This window comes from Nyctereutes procyonoides, unplaced genomic scaffold (assembly GCF_905146905.1).
Source record: "Nyctereutes procyonoides isolate TBG_1078 unplaced genomic scaffold, NYPRO_anot_genome, whole genome shotgun sequence".
In the NCBI taxonomy this organism is placed as follows: domain Eukaryota; kingdom Metazoa; phylum Chordata; class Mammalia; order Carnivora; family Canidae; genus Nyctereutes; species Nyctereutes procyonoides.
In genome coordinates, this window is record NW_026575125.1 from 96,052,417 (window position 1) to 96,076,698 (window position 24,282).

The 24,282-nt window shown below is 37.5% G+C and overlaps 1 pseudogene; it reads left to right on the forward strand.

Annotated features, from left to right (window-relative positions):
• Window positions 1-5,592: 5,592 nt before the first annotated feature.
• On the forward strand, window positions 5,593-6,391 carry LOC129518878 (proline-rich protein 3-like; annotated as a pseudogene).
• Window positions 6,392-24,282: the final 17,891 nt, after the last annotated feature.

Sequence of the window (24,282 nt, forward strand, 5' to 3'; positions counted from 1 at the left end):
GGCATATATATTGAGGATTGTTAAGTCCTCTTGTTGGATAGATCCTTTAAGTATGAGATAGTGTCCCTCTTCATCTCTCACTACAGTCTTCGGGGTAAATTTTAGTTTATCTGATATAAGGATGGCCACCCCTCCTTTCTTTTGAGGACCATTCGAATGGTAAATGGTTCTCCAACCTTTTATTTTCAGGCTGTAGGTGTCCTTCTGTCTAAAATGAGTCTCTTGTAGACAGCAAATAGATGGGTCCTGCTTTTTTATCCAGTGTGACATCTGCGCCTTTTGATGGGGTCATTAAGCCCGCTCACATTCAGAGTTACTATTGAAAGATATGAGTTTAGTGTCATCATGATATCTATTCAGTCCTTGTTTTTGTGGATTGTTCCACTGGACTTCTTCTTAAAGGGGAATTTTAAGAGTCCCCCTTAAAATTTCTTGCAGAGCTGGTTTGGAGGTCACATATTCTTTCAGTTCCTGCCTGTCTTGGAAGCTCTTTATCTCTCCTTCCATTCTGAATGAGAGCCTTGCTGGATAAAGTATTCTTGGTTGCATGTTCTTCTCATTTAGGACCCTGAATATATCCTGCCAGCCCTTTCTGGCCTGCCAGGTCTCTGTGGAGAGGTCTGCTGTTACCCTATTACCTTCTGCATAAAATTCAGGATTTCTTGTCTCTTGCTGCTTTAAGGATCTTCTCTTTATCTTTGGAAGTTGGAAGCTTAACTATTAAGTGTCCAGGTGTTGAATGGTTTTTATTGATTTTAGGGCGGGATCTCTCTATTTCCTGGATCTGAATGCCTGTTTCACTTCCCAGATTAGGAAAGTTTTCAGCTATGATTTGTTCAAATACATATTCTGGCCCTCTGGCCCTTTCGGCGCCCTGCGAACCCCAAATAAACGTAGGTTTTTCTTCCTCAGCCTGTCGTTTATTTCCCTTAATCTATCTTCATGGTCTTTTAATGTTTGTCTCTTTTTTCCTTAGTTTCCCTCTTTGCCATCAACTTGTCTTCTATGTCACTCACTCATTCTTCCACCTCGTTAACCCTCGTCGTTAGGACTTCTAGTTTGGATTCCATCTCATTCATTTGATTTTTAATTTCTGCCTGATTAGATCTAAATTCTGCAGTCATGAAGTCTCTTGAGTCCTTTATGCTTTTTTCTAGAGCCACCAGTAACTTTATAATGGTGCTTCTGAATTGGCTTTCTGACATTGAATTGTAATCCAGATTTTGTAACTCTGTGGGAGAGAGGGCTGTTTCTGATTCTTTTCTTTGAGGTGAGGTTTTCCTTCTAGTCATTTTGCTAAGTGCAGAGTGGCCAAAAACAAGCTGTTTTGGGAAAAGGAGAAAGAGAGGAGAGAAAGAAGGAAAGAAAAGAGAAAAAGAAAAAAGGAAGAAAAAATAAAAAAAAAGAGAAGAAAAAGAGAAAGAAAAAAAGAAAGCAAAAAAAAAAAAAAAAAGGTGGGGAAAGCAAACAGCTGCTGGGCTCAGCGGGGGTTGTTTACCCCGTGAGGCCCCAGGAGGAACAACCGCAGTGGCGGGGCCAGCTCTGGAAGCCTGGATTCAGCCTCCGCAGGAACTACGGGGCTCTCCGTCCCGTCCGCAGGGCCTGGAGGCTCCGGGGCGGGGCCGCTGATCTGCTCAGCTCGGGGCAGGAGCGTCCTCGCTGTCCTGGGCCCTCCCGGCCTCTGCCTGTCCCGGGGGGAGGCCGGATCCTGGGCTGTGTCCCGGCGCCCTGTGCTCCGGGGCCTGCGCTGTTGGATTCGCGCTCCCGCCCCGCAGCCCCCTCCGCGGAGCCGCCGCCCGAGCCCCTCCGAGCTGCTACGGGCCCCGCCGTGCGCGCTGCAGCCCTTAGGGAGCTCGGCGCACTCTCCCGGGCGCAGGTGTCTGTTAGTGTCCCAGGGAGCCCGAGGGCATCCCCGCCCTCCTGGGTCCTGCTCCAACTCCCTGCGGGCCCCTTTCCGCCCGGGAAGGTTGGTGCAGCTCCTGCTTCTCCGGGACGGGGCTCTCCTGTCCTGGGGACACTCGCCCCGGCCTCAGCCCGGCTCCTCGCGGGGCCCCTCCCCCTCGGAGGCCTTTTGTTTCTTTATTTCTTTTTCCCCGTCTTCCTACCTTGATAGAAGCGCGAACTCTTCTCACTGTAGCGTTCCAGCTGGTCTCTCTTTACATCTCAGGCCGAATTCGTAGATTTTCAGGATGATTTGAAGGTTATCTAGGTAATTTGGTGGAGACAGGTGATTTGGGGACCCTGCTCTTCTGCCATCTTGCCCCTCCTCACTTTTTTTTTTTTTGATTACTGTTTGTTTTAATCACCCTTTAAACTTTTTAGGATAAGAGCTCCCAAATGAATGCCTTCCAGGGCAACTCTACAGAACACTACATATAGTGATTTTCCCATACCACGTTCTCAATAAACACTACTGTGGGTTATTATGAAGGAATTTTTAATATTTCTCTGCGTATGGTATGATTATATTCTGATTCTCTTCCAGTATTTCCATTTCCTTCATTAAAACTTTTGTGTCTTCCTTCTTTTTTCCCCACCTATGTGTTGTCAGAATTGGCAGAGTAAGTGACCATATATGTGAAATATTTGAGAGTCTCAGAAAGGTCTCTCTCTCTCTCGTATACTAGCCATCTTATTTTCCTAACATCTTTTAGTCCACATAGAAATGTCATGCCCATTATCTCAATTGATCACTGCAACATAGATCCTCCTTTGACAAATATGAAAATTGAGTTTCAGACACTCAAATGACTTGCCCAAGGTCATTCAGTTAACAAATGTTGGGTGTCAGACCAGTTAACAACTGTTGGGCCTAAGACTAAAGCTTAAAACCTAAAGTGGTTTTCATTCTTAGTCTCTTGTAATTTTTAAAAATACATGTATTATTTGGGGCATGCGGTGGCTAAGTCGGTTGAGCATTGGACTCTTGGTTTTGGCTCAGGTCATGATTTCATGGTTGTGGGATTGAGCCCCACCTCAGGCTCTGTGCTCAGTGTGGAGTCTGCTTCAGATTATTTCTCCCTCTCCCTCTTCCCTTCCCTGCTCTCTCTCTCTCAAATAAATAAAAATCTTAAAAAAAAAGGTTTGAGTCTTTCTTTATAAAATTTCCAGCTAACTCAGATGCTACATCCTTGGTTCATATTAGAAATACTAAACATGGACTAGGACCTTGAGCACAAATGTGTTATGAATTTGTACATAAAGGTACTGCACCCTGGCCCTACTGCAAACTTTCTGTGAATGAAAAGACACAGGCAGCCAGACTGCTACATTGAGCCCTCCTCCTTGATGATTGAGAAGGGCTTTCTTTTTCTTATCTATATTTTCCTTCAGGCTATGATGTCATTCCCCAACCCCCTCCAAAGTCCATTCTTTCGTTCCTCAGGCTGATCTCATTTGGTCAACTGCATTAAATTTCTCATTTCTTCTCCAAAGAAAAAAAGAAAAAGTCAAGAAGGAGAACAGAAAGGAGGAAATCACTAGATCTCAAGAATTATGATTTTGATACTCCATTTTTTCATTTCAAACTCAGAAAGGCTGATAGAAAAGCCTTAACTTTTTTATTATTAAGGATACAACACAGCAAAAAAAAAAAAGCAACCCCAAGAAATATTTATTTTTTAAAGATTTATTTATTTATTCATCAGAGACACAGAGAGAGGCAGAGACATAGGCAGAAGGAGAAGCAGGCTCCCTGAAGGGAGCCCGATGTGGGACTCAATCCCAGATCCCAGAACTCGATCCTGGATCCTGGGATTATGCCTTGAGCCGAAAGTAGACGATCAACTGCTGAACCACCCAGGCGTCCCAAGAAATATTTAATTTAGATAAAATTCACACCAGGTTAATTTGAGTTCTGGGAAAATCAAAAGATTTTATGTCTTCGGCTGGACTGTAGTTCTCCCTGGAATATTAGAATAATTCCCATTAATGTTGATAGTCCCACTCTTTTAAAAATTTTTTTATTGGAGTTCAATTTGCCAATATTTAGCATAACACCCAGTGCTCATCCTGCCAAGTGCCCCCCTTAGTGCCCATCTATCAATCTATAGAACAGAGGAATATTGTCCTGTTACCTCTTTTACAGAGACTTGTGAAATTGGTCAGTATCTCTCTTGGTTGTCCCTACACAAGCCACATGCAACTAAAACTATTTTTTTCTTTTATAGAGCTTAAAAACAACCAGGACTTTGAAAATAACCAAATGAAACACTTCATAGTAGATTTTCCCTGGAAGCAAAATATCAGTAAAGACAGCAAGGTAGAAGCCTCCTGGACACTGTATATTAGTATAACTCAAAGCTATCTAAAAAAGAGTTTCTGGATGGAATGAGGTTCTTTCAGCAGGTAGGATAGAATTTGAAAATGCTTATAGTGAGGAAGGGAAGGGTGAATAAGTGGTAATTGGAGAAAATAATTTGTACTGTTCTGATTGCTAAGTGGAAGGTTTTATTTTAGTATAGCATATCTAAGGAAGCCTTTATGATCATAATGGGACCTTAAAATACCTTGTGTAAAAATTGTGTCTTTGCCTTGAAGCACCTATTTTAATTTAACTGATTCAAAAATTAGCCATAGATCTTTAGAAATTGGGGATCCCTGGGTGGCGCAGCGGTTTAACGCCTGCCTTTGGCCCAGGGCGCGATCCTGGAGACCTGGGATCGAGTCCCACGTCGGGCTCCCGGTGCATGGAGCCTGCTTCTCCCTCTCCCTCTGCCTGTGTCTCTGCCTCTCTCTGTGTGTGTGTGACTGTCATAAGTAAATAAAAATTAAAAAAAAGATCTTTAGAAATTATGTTGGTAAGAAAAGCAGGTCCCTGGACTTGCATTTGAAAGTAATGCATTGAACAGATTTCTAAGGATTCCACTGCACAGCCAGAGCTGTAAAATAATATCAGTAGCAGTTTACAGGAAAATGGAATGGGCCATGAAACTTAGAAGTTGTAACATCTAGGGTGACAATAAACAAGGTGAGGTGAAACTGCCCTATTTATCTTAGAATTATAGAAATAACCCCATCTTAATTTCTTTGTTATGCAAATAAAAGAGACAAATGAGAAAATATATATACTATCTACCTATGGTCAGATTTCTTGTCAGAATCTTGACTTTTTTTCCATTGTCTTTCTAAAATGTCCTGTGATCCATTTTCCCATCATTTTGTCTATTCAAATAGCAACTAACTCAGACTTCAATAGTTGTATTTAACATGTTTGAAAAGCTCCTTTTACTTATTATTAAGAATTCTGATGGCAAAATGGAAGCCAACCATGCACTGGATAAAAGTACACTGGATTATAAATCAGGAGACAATTTTTGTCCATATTCTGCCTTGAGCAAGTGTCTCAATCTCTCTCTCTATCTATCTATCTATCTATCTATCTATCTATCTATCTATATCTCTCTCTCTGCCTCAGTTTCACCGTTTGTAAAATAAAGTGAATCAATTATATGTTCTTCAAGGTCCCTTCCAGATATAAAGTTCTATGATTTTATGGCCCTGTTAAAAAAATAAACAGCAAAAAGCTAGCTGTAGTTAAAACAATAGCCTGGAAAAGTAACACATCCTCTTAAAGGTAAAACAAAGCTTCCTCACTACCTTCCAAATCCTGCTGCAGTCATTGCAGCCATAGCCACAACCATGATGCTGAAACTACAGAAGCAGAATCAGCAGCAGCCGCCGCCACCACAACAGCCCTTGCTGCCAGAGCAGAAAGAGACTGGAGATGAGGAGAACTGGGAGTCCCATCCGACCTCCCAGCTAGCTGGGCCCTCCCCCATGGCCAATGGAAAGCCTGGTAACCCCATGTCAGCCCCAAACTGAAATCCACCCACATTTCCACCATCAGTAAAATGAATAAATAAGTTGTGTGTGCATGGAATGGGATGCTATACTGCAATGAAAATGAATGAATGAACTGCTACAGGCAACCTGGATGAATCTCACAAACACAATGTTGAGTGAAAGGAGCCAGACAGAAAAGAATGCAGACTCTCTTCACAGAAGTCCTCCAGGATCAAAGGGATCAATGAGTTCACAACTTCTGAGTCTCCTACCTCCTCCCAGGGGCAGAGACCCAGTTAGGAGAGGCCTGGGCCCTAGCTGTGGCCCATATGGATGTGGGCTGGTGGGAGGCCAATACTAAACCTCCTTTTCCTGGACTGACCATGGGGGTCCTTCCAGGGGAAGCTTTCACAAAAAGCAGAGAAATCCCTGAAGGCTCAAAAGTTGGTCTTTTATCAAAAATACCTGCCTGCCCAAGGATGGACCCCAAGTTATGGAAGACAAATCCAACCGCTTTGTCTACCAACACTTTGCCAAAAAGGGCCACTGTTGATATGAGGATCTCTGTGTCTTCTACCACCCAGGCGTCAATGGACCTCCTCTGTGAGACTGTGCCTTCCCATCCAGGCTGGAAGGAGCCCTTTGACCTAGTGGCCATATATTTCCCTATGGCTTTGTAACAGCTACTGTGAAGCTGTTCCATCCACCACCCTCAGCCAGTGACACCCACCCCCATATGCCACCTTCCCCATTTGGGGTCCAGAGTTGTTTCATCACTGGTGCCCAGTGTGTGGGCTTTCTTCTGATCCAGCCTCCAGAGACTCATCTTCATGACCCCACCTTTGCTTCCTTCAACTGCCTCCTGGATCCTCTTCCCCTTTGCTGACTGCTGAACAAGAAATCTCTTTGGTGCTGTTTCTTGTGCATCTGCCCACCCTGGTACTGCCCTCAATTCCTGAGACCCCTGGAGCAGTTTCCTATCATTCCCTTCTTCTAGCTGCTGCTTTTAAGTCCTTTTTATGTGACAAACCCTAGCCCCAAAGTTGCTCTGTGAAACTCACCAGGTTGACCTGGGATCAAGTACAGATGACTGGTGCAGTTACTCCCTGAAAGGCCACTCTCCCTACTTTTGGATTTTGTATATCCTACGTCAATAGCATGATCCCCACCACTCTTGTCTGTGATCACTGTGCTTTGTGAAACTGTGCATCCCCTCGTACATAGCTTCTCAATGACTGTGGCATCATTGTGACTTCTCAACACTAGAGTTAGTTTTCTGCCAAAATGAGTGATGTTCTTAGTGCCTTCTAGACTTTCCACACTTTCCAACATGGGAAAATTGTGAAACTTTCTTCAAGACTGCCTCCCTGATCTCCCCAGTCTCCTGGTGTCTGTTTTTCTGGGTTTGACACAAGCCCATGAGATGTCCTTTAAAGCCTCTGAGTGGTCTATCTCCTCTTCCGGCCCACTTTAGTTAGAGTACATCATTGTGAGGCCACCAGCCCTTTCATCTGAATTCTATGAATCTCCACTGGCCTACTTTTGGGTGGAACTTGGACGGTGCTGTCACCCTCATCTAGCCTTCTTCCTTATATCCCTGGAACTGGTTGTTTTCTGTGAAAACACCAGTGAACAGGCTCAGTTTTGAACTGGCCCTGAGGAAATGGCTAAGGAGTTGTGTGGGCGAGATGGAAGGATGAGAGCCATTGGAGAACTGAGAATGATTTTTTTTTCTTTTTAACTTTTTTAATATTAGTAATAAATGCAGTGGAAACCAAAAAATAAAAGTAAAACAAAAACCAAAACATACATTGATAAGGAACCACAATAAAATGACTTGTTATGGAAAAATAATCTCATCCAAAGGAATAGAATAGTAATTCTACACTATTCATATTTTTAAAAGTAACCCTCTGCTGTTCCATGCACTAAGAGTCACTACAGGTTGCTGTATTGTGGTCAGTTGATAACTGGTAATCACAATTAGGGGGAAGAGATTCAGCAATTCAGTGAAGCAAGATGATTAGGTCATACTCACACAGAAGAGAATGCACTTAAGTAGAAGACATAGTTGGCTATGTAAGGATTTCTGCCTTACTGGGGCTTTGTGTTTGCTTTGCCTGGCACTATGTTCTTGAACAGAAAAGACTTTTAAGGCAAATGTTCTTAAAATATGTACTCACTGCAGGCACTAATGGCCTCAGTCAGGATAGATACTCTTATTGAATCAAATACGATTTAAAGACAGCAATCTAGAAAAAAGGATGGACTTGTCCTTTGTTCTTTCATTACCATAAATATTAAATGGTTATTTTTGTCTTCAGCTATCAAACAACAAAGTCATCTAGCATCTGCAACCAGAGGAAGATTACATATGAACTCTGTGTTGAAAGAAGAGTTCACATGTTGGTTGCCATGATATCACATTTGGGCCCCAAGTTCTTTGAGTCTAGAGGGAATGTCTTACTTTTTTTTGTATCATCCCACAGTCTCTTACAGAATATATAGCATAATCTCATAAACTATAGGCACCAAAACTCTTATGTTAATAAAGAAGTTCTTGCATTTTCAGGATTAAACGTTAGTAAAAAAATTGTCTATTATATACTGTGTTGGGTTTTAGTGGATACATAAGTACTATTTGTAATTAATAGGTTGGGTGTCCAAAGACACTGACATACCTAAGAACCTTTGGAAGATTTCTTGACTACTTTAAACATACTCAAATCTAGTTAACATGGTTAACTTACTTATAAAATATTTTATATGCATGTAGTATAAAAAGTAATCTATGAAACCTATATGTAAGTTATTAATTGCATGATAGAAGTGTTTGAATTTCTGAGGTTTTATAAATACATGGCACCAAATCTTCCATGTTAAGTGACTGTTGATTATGGTTTGCTGAGGCAGTGTCATGTGCACAGTGTTAGGAGCCCCCCCCCCAACTCGTCACATAAGAATGAGCATTGGACTTGGAACAGCTCCTTATCTAGAGACAATTTGCTCAGGGTGCCTGGGTTGCTCAGTTGTTTAAGGGTCTGGCTCCCAATTTTGACTCAGGTCATTATCTCAGGGTCAAGAGATTGAGCCCCATGGTGGGCTATGTGCTCAATGTGGAGTCTGCTTGAGACTCTCTCTCTCCTTCCTTTGCCCCTCCTCCAAGTCACACTCTCCCTGTTCCCCAAAATAAACAAATAAAAATATTTTAAAAAGGGAGAGATAAAGGGTTCACAGCCTCTCCTGGGCTTTTCAACTTATATAAGAATAGCCTTTCCTATTGAAGAATCAATGATTGTTCCTCTTTTCTGCTTAAACAAGTACATTAATGGCCCTCACACACACACACACACACACACACACACACACACACACCAAGCTTTCAGTATCTCAGATTGCCTAGGGAGGAAGAGGTCCTTCTGCTGGAGCATGACAGTGGTTCCCTTTGGCTGTCCAGGACACCCACTGGCCATAAGAACTGATGTCCACTCTTGGAGCTGATCTTGCTCTGTCTCATCTCTAGGTACATAAAGATTTTGTTCATTTAGCATTTGACTGTGTTATGTTTTCCTTGGCAACTCCAAAACCAAGATGCAATGAACAGAAATGTTTGGACTTTTATACCTGGGGCTGGCATGGTGATGATCTTTACTAATCTTTTATGTAGTTGAACTCCTTCCCTGGCATTTGTTACCAATACATGGTGTTCTTCTCAGCAGTTATAGATAATGATCATTAGATGATACTGATGCAAATAATAGAAATCATAAGGGTTTCAAAGTCAAATACCGCTGTCTGTATATAAAACTTCTTCCTATGCCAAATAAAATATCAATTTCTTAAAGATCCATGGAAATATGAATAAAAATAGTACAAATAGTTAAAAGCGTTAGTTAAAATGTGTTAAATAATTGATTATAAAAGGTAAGAATAAAAAAGAATAAAAAAATAAAAAAAATTTAAAAAGAATAACAAGTTGAAAATATCCATATTTTCTTGGAATTCACAGTTCAAACAGAAAGTATAAAATTAGTTGTCATACTTAATACTTGAAATCCTAAATTTGGGGAGCCAGCCATGGTACATCATTTTTACTTTCCTTCTTACATGATGGCAAAGTCCTCCCCATCAAGTTGGCTGCTTTGCATCTCCTTCAGGTTCAATATTAATGCTCTCTGAAGCCCCAAAGGGCCCAAGAAGCCTTTAGATTAAAACCAATCTGCTCTTGCCAAATCTAAGCATCTAATTAGAATTACTGAACATGTATTAAATATTTAATTCTTTAGAAAAAATAACATAAGGACTAGTCAATTTTAAGATCCAATTATATAGCATGCTCATTTTCTATTTCCTGTTTTTCATTATATGAGAATATTAGAAAATTATTGATTGAGAAACTTTGGACTTCTATGCAATGATGTCCTTATCTCATTCCTTTTCCTTTATTGGTTTTCTTTTTAATCTCTTTTCTTTTGTAACACGTATCTTTTTTGGATTCTAGATCAAGAAAAATACCAATAATGCAATCAGTTTGACTTTTGATGAAAACTGACATGGTGAAGACCTATTTATGACATTCAAAAACTGAAAAATACCTAAGTGCTTTGAAGATTGTTTACAGGATTTCCTAGAAAAATTAATATATAACCAATAATTATATGATTTCTCAGAGCTTGATGTATAATAATACAGAACAGAATTTTTGTAGGACTTTAATATCACTTCAGTCACTACAGAGGTATGAATTTTTCAAATATCTTCCAAGGTTAGTCCCACATTTCCATGAATGCCCCTTAATTTCATTCCTACCCATGTGGAGTAATTGATAGGAGTTGGTGAGATAAGAAGAGAAGTAGAAATAGGGATAAATAGTATTATAGACATAAGGGGATTCTATCCTGGGGCACCTCAGTGGAGTTGAGAATCTGCCTTTGGCTCAGGGCATGATCCTGGGGTCCTGAGATCGTCTCACATCGGGATCCCCAAAGGGTGCCTGCTTCTCCCTCTTCAAAGCTGTGTCTCTGCTTCTCTCTGTGTGTTTCTCGTGAATGAATACAAATCTTTTTTAAAAGGGCATGCTAAAAAAAAAAAGCATGCTATCCTGGCTAAATCAAATATATTGGTATGATATGCATTTGCAAATCTGCATATTTTTCTAGGAAATCCTGTAAACAATCTTCAAATGGAAAAGTCAGTGTCAGATTGCTTCTGCACATTTTAGGGTGACTGTATTGAAGCTAGCTTGCATACAGCCTGGTTAGCAATCTGAACATTGGTTGAGAAGACCAAAAAAACACCTCATATGTAAATATTCATTTCAAAGCCACCTTAACTGCCAACACACTTTGTCTCACAAATGTGAAGCTATACTTCCAATGAACACAACAAAGAGCTAAAACCCATTAGAAAGTACTTGTGAAATAGCCATGTTTTGAGACTTGTTTCTGATGATTTGAAAGGCGAAGGAAGTGCATAAAACTAATTTCCACCTGGACAGGGGGTTGTTTTCCCTGCTTATTTGAAATCAGAGCCAACAGTAATAAATGGTTCAGTATAATCCTAAAGTTTTCTCTTCATTTAGACCAAACAGATTGGTAAGTCTGAATAAATAGGTCATTTGCCATAGAAGTGCTATGATACTTATACTTTCTATTGCCATATTCTAATACCCTTCATAGTTTTGTTGAACTACCATCTTTTGCACACTGATTACACAAGTATATCCTATGACCATGGGTTAGTGCTAGTGGTTCTTAAAAATAATTATCTATTATAATTAATAACAACATGGCAAAAGCTTTCAGCCTGCTTTGTTTGGCATATAATGCAAAGTTTGAAAGACATCTTTATTTTTCTCTACCCTTCATATCAGAAAGTATTATTAGCTTCCCTTGTTTTTCAGCACTGGATCTGAGGCAGAGAAACAAAAAAAATTTGCTGAAGGTCAAACAAATTTTCAGGATATAACCTCAGGCTTACTAATAATCAGGCACCTGGTTTCATTGCCTGATATACTCAAGCACAGTACTTTGACTTGTCCCCTACTAAATGCACTACTATTTCCACTTCATTCTCTGTAACTGCTCATTAGAATGGAGATAACAAGAAGCAACATCAAACAGTGGCAGATATGGTGCTATCTTATCTTAAATCAGAAATCTGAATTAAACCAAGCTCAACTGTGATTGAAGGGTACAGAAGAATGACTCGAGCTCTAGGATACATTTAAAGATTCCTCTGTTGTATTTCTCTTGAAAAATTACTTTTCACATTTTCTTGAAAAGTTATGTCTTATTATTAGCACATGATCAACTTTGTTGCCAACTGGTTATAATGAGACAATAAAGTTATATGACCAAACACAAAGTGTGCTCATAGGAATTTAGCTGACTATACCACAATCTAAAATTAACAGTCACAAAGTGTATTACTAATATAGTTCTGAATAGGGCCACATACAATGAGACATTCACATTTACACGACATTTACTGATTAAAAATAGACATCCTGTCAAAAATCCAACCAAAGAAGCTTGCCATAGAGATGGTTCTAGCTATACTATTAGATCACTAAATATATAAATCTGCCTTTTCTATTTAGAAGAATTTTGATGGAAAAAAAAACATTTGAGAAGATCAGCAATTGGATACACTCAAAATGTATGGTGTAGGAAAGTTGGGAGTATTGCATTAAATGAACACTTTTTAAGCTGTCCTTATACTGGGCTACTAAATTGATCATTTGTACTGGATTATAAAATCAAGTTACATTGTGAAAAGAAATATTCCTCCAACTGGTTTCACAGATGTTTTAATTGAATATCTTTTTAGGGTGTGTAATGTAAGAAACTAAGTCGGTCATTTCAATATATTTAAATGATCTGTGTAGGGGCACCTGGGTGGATTAGTCAGTTAAGCATCTGTCTTCCTCTCAGGTCATGATCTCAGAATCCTGGAATTGAGCTCCCTGCTAAGCAGGGAGCCTGCTTCTCCCTCTCACTCTTCCCTTCCCCCTACCCTACTCATGCCCTTTCTCTCTCTCTCATATAGATAGATAAAATCTTTTTAAAAATAAAATAAAATAAAATAAAGTATTTATGTGTAGATGGTCTGAATGTTAAGATAAAGCATTAAACACTGATATCACAACAGTTCAAAATCTTGGGTGTTATAATTAGTTCTGTCTCTGGCACTATTATGCACAACTCTAATACATAGGACTAGAGACACTGGTAGACAAAGAGATTCTCAGTTTTGGATTCCTACCACTTTTTTAATCTAGATGCTAATCAGTAGAATAAGTCATACCAACTCAGAGTTAGAAATCAGACCTATTCTAAGATCACGACATCGTGTTTTCTAGCAAAATGTTTTTACCTACTTGACTAATCCTATTTTAAAAACTCTAACTTTAAATAGCTCACAGAGCAGCACTTGTAGCTCTCACCTTGATATAAATGATTTCATTCTTAATTTAATTCTGTGACAGTTAAGATCTTAAAAAGCAATCTATTGTTCCCCTGTCACACTTAGAAAAGACTGATACATCCAAATATATACTTCCTGATTCATACCAAAATGATGGCTATATCTACAGGAAATTAATACACTGGATGATTGAGTCTGTTATATAAATTCAGAAAAAAAATTAAGGAAAGTTATCTAGGTTGATGATTTAGGGCTAGAATAGTCAAAAATTAGCTTTGTGAAATGGGTTCCATAAAATGTTTTGTAGATATATCATGAATGAGAGCAGAGTATTATCATATTTATTTCACTTTATGAGAATCAATATAGCATTCAGCTTTTCAAAGAAGGCTTTATTTTTTTAGAGCAGTTTTCAATTTACAACTTAGCCATACACACACATCACTCACCAAAATAGTATATTTTTTAATCACAGCATCCAACTCACTCGATGCCATAGTTTAACTTAGGGTTCACTCTTGGTGTTGTACATTCTATGGATATGGACAAAAGTATAATAACATATATCATTATAATTTGATACAGAGTATTTTTACTGTCCTAAGAATCCTCTGTGCTCTGCCTCTTCATTACCCATTCGCAATCCTGGCAACCACTGATCTTTTTATTATTTCCATATTTTTGCCTTTTCCAGAGTGTTATGTTCTTGAAATCATACAATATATAATAACCTTTTCAAATTGGCTTTTTTCACCTAGGAATATGTGATTTAAGGTTCTTCCATGTCTTTTTATAGCTTGATAGTTCATTTCTTTTTAGACTGAATAATATTCCATTGTTTCAATGTACTACAGTTTATGTATCCATTCACCTACTGAAGGATATCATGGTTGCTTCCAAGCTTTGGCAATTATGAATAAAGCTGCTATAAGCATCTATGTACAGGTTTTTGTGTGAACATAGTTTTCAACTTCTTTGAGTAAATACCAAGGAGCATCATTGCTAAATCCTATGATAAGACTACGTTTAGTTTTGTTTTTTTTTCTTTAGAATTATTTTATTAAATCATAAATGTACAACAGCTTCTTAACTCTACACACGCACTTAAATTTTTTTTTTACCACCAAACTATCTTCCAAAGTGGCTATATGATTTTGCATTCCTACCAGCAATGTAGGAGAGTTCCTGTTGTTCCATAGCCTTGCCAGCATTTGGTGTTCAGCATTTTGGATTTTGTCCATTCTAATAGGTGTGTAGTGGTATCTCACTGTTGTTTTAATTTACATTTCCCTGAGGGCAATGATGTGGAGCATCTTTTATATGCTTATTTGTCACCTGTAGATTTTCTTTGGTGAGATGTCTGTTAAAGTCTTTGAACCATTTTTTAATCAAGTTGTTTGTTTTCTTATTAAGTTTTAAATGTTTTTTTATATTTTGGGTAACATTTATTATTCATTTTTATTACATGTGTCTTTTGCAAATATTCTAGTCTGTGGCTTGTCTTCTCATTCTCTTGGCATTGACTTTTTCAGAACAGAAGTTTTTATTTTTTTATTTTTATTATTTTTTTCAGAACAGAAGTTTTTAATGAAGTCTAGTTTATCCATTTTTTTCATGAATTATGTCTTTGGTGTTGTATATAAAAGGCAACACCATACCCAAGGTCATCTAGTTTTTTTCTGTTATCTCCTAGAAGTTTCATAGTTTTATATTTTACATTTAGGTTTATGATCCAAATTGAGTTAATCTCTGTGGAGGGTATAAAGTCTGCATGTAGATTCGTTTTTTTCATATGTGGATATCCAGTTGTTTCAGCACCATTTGTTGAAGAGACTATCTTTGCTCCATTGTAGCATTCACTTTTTTTTTTAGTGATTTTGATTTTGTGCTAGTGATGCCAGTAGAAATTGGTACTCCATTCTGTCACTTCAGATAATAGCTGCATTTCCATTTACTTTTATTACAAATCAATAATGCAATTAACATAACAAGATCTCCAGAGATATTTATGTAATTATTGCTTTTATAAAGGACCACCACATGTGAAGATGTAAAGTAGTTTAAAACAAAATCATAAAACAAATTCCAGGAAACCACTCTTCAGGAAAACAAAATAGTGTATCTTTTACACAACCTGTTTTCTTTAAGATTTTTTAATAAATGAAGGTAGACTAGCACCAACCAAATCAAAGAACTTACTCTATTCATTGAAATTATCAACACAATCCAGTTTGGGTTCCCAAAAGAAAACGTGGTTTCAGTTATGTTGATACTATTTTAGACCATTAATTCCTTTATTTTGTTTAGCTTTCGGAAAACAACTTCAGTACAAGAATAAGAAACTAAGCAGTCTGACCATGCATATACACCACTTACTATATTAATCAAATGAGATTTATAACCAATTTAATCTGATATATATTTAATGGCATTCATGTATTGTTTGCAGGACAAGTAGGCATAAATTGTAAGTACTTAGAAAACCTCTCTCTCTCTCTCTCTCTCTTTCTCTCTCTTTCTCACACACACACATACATTTCTTGTCTCACTTTTAGATCTCCCATATCTCAAACACCCTTTGAATTATTTCATAGACTGTGAACTAAAGACAGTGAGGAGCAACAGCTTAGTTTCAAATCTGGAGAGGGGATATATTCTGTTTTTAAAAAATTTATTTATTTGAGTCAGAGAGAATATATGAGCGGCAGGGGTGTTGTGGGGTGGGGAGAGAAGGAATAATAGCAGACTCCCCAGTGAGCAGGGAGCCCAATGAGGGGCTCCATATGGGGCCCAATCCCAGGACTATGAGATCATGATCTGAGCTGAGACAGACTTAACTCAGCGGTTAAGCATCTGCCTTCGGCTCAAAACGTGATCCTGGAGTTCCAGGATCATGTCCCGTGTCGGGCTCCTGCATGGAGCCTGCTTCTCCTCCCTCTGCCTATGTCTCTGCTTCTTTCTGTGTGTCTCATGAATAAATAAATAGAATATTTTAAAGAAAAAGAAATAATATTTCAAGAGTCATCAAAATTTCATATTAAAAAGAAGCCAGAGGGGCGTGCCAGCCTGTGGAATTTTCCCATCCATTCTCCCGCCTCTGCAAAGGACAGGACCTGCTTTCTACTGCATGGTGCTTAAATCCCTAACAGATAAACTTTACTTTGATGATTTTCAAGAGAGCTGTGCTGTGAATTGGTGAAGTCTCCAGGAAGCAGGATGCCATTGCCTCTAGGGAAACTGGTCCTTTTTTCCAGTGTGGTAGCCAGTGGGAGCTGTACCCTTTTATATTACCTCATACAAAAAAAGACTTCTTATTACCATCTGGCATTGGAGCAGCTACACAGCCACCCCAAGGCCCTGAAGACTCTGTGCATTTCTCTCAATGTCTACTATTTCCAATTCTCCAACAAGTACAACTTTGTTGCCAATGCCTAGTTGAAGATTCTTGTCTTTGGATCCAAGTCAGAGAGCCATCTCTATGTCAGCTCAACCAGAGATGCCCCCTTTCAGTGGTGGCAACTTCAGGAGGTCTTCTTAAAGCTCAAGGTCCGTCAGCAGATACCTGTATTCAAGTTCAGTGACGATACTGATGATGAAGTGAAAAAGGAGTAAAGGTGATTAAAAATACAGCTTTCACCAAGCATGGCCTTTCTTTCCTCATCACCATGTACACTCCATGTCTGTGAGCCAGTTTTCCAGCCACAGGGTATGATTGTATGTACTGGCATATGGTATTTTGGTATAATTCTAATTTGACCACCACAATTGTGGAATTTTTTATTTAATCAGAAATGAAAAATTTAATAAAAATTTATAAGTGATTTGAAAATTCACTGTCTAGGGCACCTGAGTGGCTTAATTCGTTGGGTGTTTGACTCTTGGTTTCAGTTCAGGTCATGATATCATGGGTCATGGGATGGAGCCCTGGCATTGGGTCCTTTGCTCAGCAGGAGTCAGCTTGAAGATTTTTGTCTTCTGCCTCTTCCCCAACTGTATGTGCTCATTCTCTATCTTTCTCTCTCTCTCTCTAAAATAAAATAAAATAAAGTTAATAAAAGAAAGCTCACTGTCTAAAAGCAAAGCACAGAATAAAAGAAACTGTTGAAGAAGAAGAAGAAGGAGGAGGAGGAGGAGGAGGAGGAGGAGAAGAAGAAGAAGAAGAAGAAGAAGAAGAAGAAGAAGAAGAAGAAGAAGCATCCAGAATAATTCTTTTAAATGAAAATCAGGGCATTTCTTGCTTGATATTTCCAGTGATTCTCCATCACATTTAGACAAAATCTAAATTTACCATGGCCTATAAGATTTACTTTCACTTGCCCAAATCCTACCCCATCTTTTTGCTATTCCTTGGAACATGCCAAACCCACTCTCATCTCTAGACTTTTGCACTTTCTGTACTCTTTTCCTACAATCTTGGCTCACTCCCTTAATGCATTAAGAACTCTACTCAAATGTCATATTCTCAGAGATGTTCTTTCTGAGAATCCTATTTAAAACAGCAACCCATCACTCTTGAACTTTGTATTTTTCTTTATATGTGACATTGTTGTATATGTTTACTTATTTATTTTATACCTTCTCCATTAGATTATCAGTTCCTTTCTGTCTATTGTGTCACTCTTCTGACACTAGTGTGAAAGGTAGATTTACTGCTATGAAGTTAATTGAATGTAAACTTCAGGATCTCTCATTTCCATAGGCCCTTTCAATGCCTTACATTTAATTATGTATCTATAATTTTGTAGTCTTCTTTTCAAAGTGAACTTATCAAAATGATGTTAGCTTTAGACCCCATTAAACCTCTGCCTAATATCTAGTGCCAGACATTTCATAAGCCATCAATAAATATTTTTGAATGGATGAATTTTTAAAATGAATGAATACCTTACATATCTTAGGATAAAAATGATTTGTTAGCTCTCTCCTTAATAGCAAGCTTTGAGGGGGGCACTTGACGGGATGAGCACTGGGTGTTATTCTGTATGGTGGTAAATTGAAAACCAATAAAAAATAAATTTATTAAAAAAATAGCAAGCTTTGATAAGGTTTGGCCTTGATTTAAAGGTGAAAGATGCTGGGTGCCCATTGAGAATAGTGAAACAAGGCTGTTCTGAAGGATATGGAAGAGATACTAGAAAAGGATGCTGTAGTCTCTTAAAGCAAACTGTTGACTTCATAGTTTTTCCTAGTGTTGGAATACTACATTAGGCCAGAAGTATACATTATGATTTAATGCCTTAATAAATGGTGTTCCAATTATAATTCCATTCTTTGTGACACAGCCTTTTCTTTCTTATATTTCCTAAGATATGAGCTACCCTTTCTGGAATATCTGGGGAGCATCCACACTTTAAGAAATCATTAGGGCACCTGGGTGGCTCAGTTGGTTAAGCATCCGACTCTGGTTTGGGCTCAGGTCATGATCTTGTGGTTGTGGGATCAAGCCCCACAGAGTCCACTTCAGATTCTCTCTCCCTCTCCCTCCCACTCCATCCCAATCTCTCAAATAAATAAATAAATAAATAAATAAATAAATAAATAATAAAATCTTTTTAAAAAGAAAAGAAAAGAAATCATTGAAGCATGAATGTCTCCTCATTACTGCACTGGGTTATTTCTTCCTTTTTCCTACATTGTGTTATAGTTCTCAAGACTTTTTAAGAAAGTCTATGGATTAAACCAGGATTGTGTAATAGAGTGACATTTGCCCAGTGGAAAAACAGATGCATATTGTATGTATACCTTATAAGCACAGTTGAATATATATATATATATATATATATATATGTATATATATACATATATATAATATACACAAATATATTACATATTCTAAAGGTGAGAGAAAGATTCAGCAAACAAACCTTAGGATTTATTTTCACTTGTTAATTGTAGTTTCTCTGTAGGATCATCCAACTCTTCCTGAGTCATTAATAAGAAATTCATAAAAATAAGCTATTAATAGAAGAGATCAGTTAAATAACACATTATGCTTTAAATAATGGTCAAAAGTAGTTACAGTGAAAACTGTCTCTGAATTGATCACTCTCAATTTACAGAAGCCCATCTGCCTTGGTTTTTAATCTACTCAAATTGTTTTTTGGCCAGTAGCACTGCCTGAGGCAAATTTATATCAACCTGACAAAAAGCAGTAGAAGGTCTTGCTTCAGAGATTCTCATTGCTTAAAGCTACAACACTTCTTTAAAAGCTCCAAGGTGTTATAATTAAAAATGTATCAATTGCTTAACTTGTCAAGCAACTCAGTTATTGTAAAGCATTATTTCTCCTCAAACAGCTAGACTTTCATTGTTCATTTGTGATTGCATTTATAGAAAAAAATATAAGTAAAGTGTAAATTTAACTTCTGGGAAGTAATGCTCATCAAAAAACATTTCCAAAACTTTTTGGAATCTGTTCACTTTCTGGGAGGCTGTACATAACTAACTTTCCATTCGCATTTATAGATAAACATGCGCAAACACAATTAACACGCAGATTTTTGATGGTGACTTGAGAGGAGGAGTGAAAAAACTTTCTCTAGAAATGCTAATTTGACTTTAGTAACAGAATGGCAATTGAAATTGTAGTTAAAGATATTTCTTTTTAGCGATGTCTTTTTTTTTTATTTTATCCTTCCCTTGCCCCTTCTTTTTCCCCAAGAAATGAAGAATGTAATTAGTAGCATAATGATTAAAGAACTAATTAGGCACTGCAGGCTCACATCACAATAATTTAGGATGATTTCATGCTTTTACTACCATATCAAATTAGCAAATTTTCTCTGTTATGAAAAAGTTCATGAAGCAAAATTACCCTATCTTCCTCTGATTCCACTGCCAATAAAAACCAAGACAAACAGACAGGCAGATACATGGAGGGTAAAGGGACTTTTTTTTTTACCTTATATGAAAAGAATAAAATAATTTCTTCACAAATAAAAATTTAAGAATCAATTCTACTCTGTTGTGTTTGTACAAACAAGTTGCTTTTCATGGAAAGATTTTATTTTAATTAAATAACAGACTCAACCCACTACAAATAATTGTGTTGTTAATCTCACCACACTGCTTTTAACTGAAAATGAGGGAAAACTGGTCAATGTTAATCAATTGCCTTGGAGGAACACAGAATTCTCTCGACAGAGGTACATAATGGATGAAGTACAAAATGAGATAATTGGAAGATGTTTATCCTAGAGGGTGCTAAGTTTGTAATTAAAATTAAAAAGTTCTCATATCCTAACATCATTCTTTGTAGAGACACTCTGTCTTCATTTGACTTCATCAATATATATGTTTTCCCAAACCAATAAGGTTCTATTCATCTGTGACCTGGCCTGACATTGGGAATATAACAGAAGAATAGAAATAATGCCAATTGTTCATATTTTTTCTTAATGTAAGTGCTATTGGATGGTCATTCAGAGATAGCTTCTCAACCAGACAAGTAATGCCCTTCTTGAATATATGACCCTGGAGTGGCTCTAGAAGAAATAAATAATTGAATGCTTTATTCCAAAATTTTAGAAGTGCCTTGTTTCAAGATTATGTGTTATAAACTCTAAAATCACCAAGTGAATGTCTGTATATTAGGATATTAGAGAGTTCATGGACAGATAATCGGTGCTTTATTCAAGTCATAATAGTTCAACAACTTGTTCTATCAAGAAAATTACATGTTGTTGAGAGCTCTTTGGGACCTGTCATATAGTCAACACATAACAATAGTAGAGTTACTAATATATTGCATTATGATATTTCTTCACCATTTATAAAACACTTTTGTTGGTTTACAAACTTGAAAGTATCCTGGGTGACATTCAATGCTGGCCCCATATGTGGAGGGCAAGAAGAGACTGAAGAAAGAGGACGACCACTCCATATTGGTAGGTAGCAGTTTTAATAGGCAAGGGAACTTACATACTAGGCTTGTCTTGGGTGGATGGAAGACAAATAGATCTCTGCATCTGACTTAATGGGGCTCAGTCACGTATAGCCCCAGATGGTCTCAACAATACTTGACTCTTTCAAGGCTGCATCTTTGAAGTGGTTCCTAGTGTGAAAATGGTGAGCTGAATGTACATTCCATGAACAGAGGAATGGGTAAGAAGATTCCAATTGCCTGGGTCCAGCTTACAGTTTAACCAGCAGTCACATCCTCTCAGTGACTTCCTCTAATACCTTTCTTCTTTACAACAATTTTGTAAAGTAAGTAGGGGTGCTTTCATCATCTCCATTGCCATTGCATAGTTTAGAATATTGGGGCGTAGTTAGTGGGTAGCAGAAAGAGAATTTGAATTCAGGTCTTCTGACTACAGGTCTAATGCTAATTTTCCTATTGCAACATAATAATTCTTTTTTTAATTTTATTTATTTATGATAGTCACACAGAGAGAAAGAGAGGCAGAGACACAGGCAGAGGGAGAAGCAGGCTCCATGCAGAGAGCCCGACGTGGGATTCGATCCCGGGTCTCCAGGATCGCGCCCTGGGCCAAAGGCAGGCGCTAAACCACAGCGCCACCCAGGGATCCCACAACATAATAATTTAAAGAGCCAAAGAAGAAGGTAGAAAGAGGTTAAAACCAAAATACTGTTGTCCATTCTCTTGTAGGCCAACCACAGGTGTATTTACTAGCCTTATTTCTTTCACAAGTTTCACAGTGCTCATAATGCATGTCATAAGGCCCAGCTAAGTGATTGATCTGGACAGATCATAAAAAATGCCCATTTTAATTTAAATATTTATAATTTACATCTCTCTGCCAAGATATATCCTCCAGATGGTCCATAAGCCCTCAATAGTTACTTTTAGAAGGTTTTGCTTTGGCCAGAGTTATTATTGGTAAAAAAAAAATCTTAAGAATCAATGTTCAGACAAGAATGGGAACCCTCAGAAGTTCTATGAGACGTGAATGCTGAAGCCTTCATTCCTGTTTCAAAGCTTAAGTGCTGTTTAAATGTTATTAATTTCAGAGTGACTATATAGAGCATTTAAAAATAATTTAATGCATTCAGGTAGAGTTTCAAGATGTTTATTTAATATTAGGGTTGAAAGGAAACTTTGCATCTATTCTAACTCTTTTCTTTGTACAAATAAAGATGATAAGGTTCAGAAGCTCTGTAACTTCTCAAGTTCTCACAGTTAGTGGTATAATTGGAAATATAATTCTGCTTTCTTGTGTGCCACTTAAATCTCTTTCCATCAGATCTGCTAAGTCTCTCCTTTCTCCACTGTAAATGTAAGTGCAAAAGAAATATATAATTTTAATATTAGAGTAACAATAGTTGCATAAAAATTAGAACTCAAAATGATTTTATCTTATGCTTAATAATTCATTTCTCAATGCTTTTCACTAATAAAAATAACATTATCATCATTATAAATTACATTATTAGGTTTTCTAATTCTGTATTACTCTCAGGTTGTTTTTAATGTCAAAACCACAGGGCTTCATTTAATCCACTTGTGATTATCAGAATATGCCAATATGACCTATTTCTCAATAATTACATGAATAAAAACATTGTGCATATATGACTCATAAGCTTAACATTTAAGACTATTACTCTTTGGGCAACCCCAGGTGGCTCAGCGGTTTAGCGCTACCTTCAACCCAGGGTGTGATCCAGGAGATCCGGGATAGATTCCCACATTGGGTTCCCTACGTGGAGCCTGCTTCTCCCTCTGCCTGTGTCTCTGCCTCTCTATGTGTGTGTCTCTCATGAATAAATAAATAAAATCTTTAAAAAAAATATTACTCTTTTAAGATGAAATGTTCAGCTCTAACTGAAGATCCCACCTTCTGATTAGATAAAAAACCTTTATGTTTTCTTAGTCACACTACCTATGCTATGAATCAAAAATAATTTAACTTACCTTGCATCACATGAAAGCATTTTACATTTTACATTTACACAACATAGTGTAAATAGGGCAAAAAAATTGACTCATATTCTGCATTTTTTCATAAGCATTTTTTTCACAAAAAAGAGACATCAGAGTTTCGGACGTTTAACATAAGATATGATGTCTAGATATTACTACAAGAGTTCCTGGAATTCTTATTCCTATCACTCTTTTTATATATGTTTTCTCACTATAACTGCAAGACTTTTGTAACCAACCGATCTCACTGCCTCTAATTTATTTTCTTATAAGTCTGAATTCATCTGTCAGATTAATCTGTCTAACGTCATTTTTAGGATAAGACTTTTAATTGTTTCTTGATACAGAAATTTAAATGCTTCCACAATCTGTGTCTAACTATCCTTCCCCAGCTTTTCTCCTGCTTGAACATTGTTAAAGCCCAGTGCATTTCCAGCACTGTCCAGGGGAGGGGGCCCTTATCCACAAATAAGAAGTATTGGCTTCCTAGCTAGCCCTAAAAAGATTATGGGGACCTCAAGCTATCTCAGGTAGCTAACAAGAACCTTTCAGAGCATTTGAGGAATACCTCTAGTTTGTAGTATTTTTAAAACAAATACAGGACAGTGAGTGACAACACTATGAATCTTCTGTTAGTAAACACTCATAATACTCACTTTGAACCTCAATAATCTCCCCTCTCTTTCCTCCTTGCACATACTGCTCTCTCAAATATTTCTCTTCTTCAACAATTCTATAATTTAAACTCTCTGTACCTCATTTTCTTCATCTGTAAAACGACGATGAGAGTAACAACTAATCCATAGAGTTAATAGGAGTATTCAACATAAATTACATGGAACAATGCCTGACATACAGTAAGTTTTCAATAAATGTTAACTATTATTCATTTTGTTATCATCATTGCTATATCATCATCATTATTTCCCAGCAACCCCTGAGCATGATATAAAATGGAAGAATGCATTTTGTGTTTTTCTTACCCAATAAAGTTCAGGTTTCTATCTTTAGTTTTGAAATGCCATATATTGAATTCATAATACATAATTAAGAAAATAATGAAAAAAAACAATACTAATTGATTACTCTATATGACTATTTGTTTTTCTCTTGCAATCAATAGCCTTAAATGAGAAGAGGAGAGTGAAGATCTCTACTTCTGCTCAAGTGGGTAAGATGAACTT